At 52.2% G+C, this 1,125-nt stretch overlaps 1 non-coding gene across 1 annotated transcript; it reads right to left on the reverse strand.

The window, feature by feature from the left end:
- Nucleotides 1-556: 556 nt before the first annotated feature.
- On the reverse strand, nt 557-628 carry TRNAC-GCA (transfer RNA cysteine (anticodon GCA)). The gene has a single exon. It is a non-coding gene; the product is annotated as a tRNA-Cys (tRNA).
- Between the last annotated feature and the right edge of the window lie 497 nt (nt 629-1,125).

The following is a 1,125-nucleotide window of genomic DNA, read 5'->3' on the forward strand; positions in this document are numbered from 1 at the left end:
AGCCTTGCCAAGGTGATGCATGAAATTAACCATCACACCCTCCCTGACGGCAGAACTGCTCTGGACCTCAGCGCCCATCTCTTTAACATGAAGCTAACCAAGTCCACAGTGGGTGGGTGTGTGTGTGTGTGTATGTGTGTGTGTGAATGTATATGTTTAGTTGTTCAGTCCTGTCTGACTCTTTGCAACCCTATGGATGTAGCCCGCCAGTCTCCTCTGTCCATGGAATTAAATTCTCCAGGCAAAAATACTGGAATGAGTTGAATGAATTTCCTCCTCCAGGGGATCTTCTCAAGCCAGGGATCCAACCCACATCTCTTGCATCTCTTGCATCAGCAGGTGGATTCTTTACCACTGAGCCACCCCACAGTGGTTGGGAGCCTTCAAATCAGAAATGAATTTAAAGCACTGAGCATAATGCCTAGCTCTTGTTAGTCACTCAGTCATGTCTGACTCTTTGCAACCCCATGGACTGTAGCCTGCCAGTCCCCTCTGTCCATGGGATTCTCCAGGCAAGAATACTGGAGTCGGTTGCCATTTCCTTCTCTAGGGGATCTTCCCAACCCAGGGATCGAACCTGGGTCTCCTGCATTGCAGGCAGATGCTTTACCCTCTGAGCTACTAGGGAAGCCCATAATGCCTGGCACCCAGGAAATTGAGAAGTAAGCATCCTGTCCTTCCAGCCTCCTCAGAGGAGATGCAGCTTGGGAGCCAGGCATCCCGAGGGACCCCAAAGGTCTGCGCTCAGAGAGCCCAAGAAGGTCTAGGACAGGGAGAACCAGGCCCGGTGGACAAAGCAGGGGGTCTTCCCTGGAGGGAGGGGAACGCCTTCCAGAGACAGAGCTGCTGTAGGAAGAAGGAGAGCAATCCCAGACACCAGAGAGAGCGGCTGCTGCTGGGTTGACCACATTTCTCTACCTTAACTGTTGCCAAGGAATAGACTTGCAGTGTCAGTATTGGCAAGGAGGAGGCCAGAGACCTTCTGGGCGTTCAGACAGCCCTCTGGAGATGCAAACCAAGGTCCCCTACTGCAATATTCTGCAAGGATTTTTCACTCAGGCTCACCCACCTGTGTTCCATGAGCACAGGATGTGTGTTTGTTGACCTTGCAATCCGGGGCCAAGG

The sequence above is a fragment of the Dama dama genome, chromosome 6, assembly GCF_033118175.1.
Source record: "Dama dama isolate Ldn47 chromosome 6, ASM3311817v1, whole genome shotgun sequence".
NCBI classification, from domain to species: domain Eukaryota; kingdom Metazoa; phylum Chordata; class Mammalia; order Artiodactyla; family Cervidae; genus Dama; species Dama dama.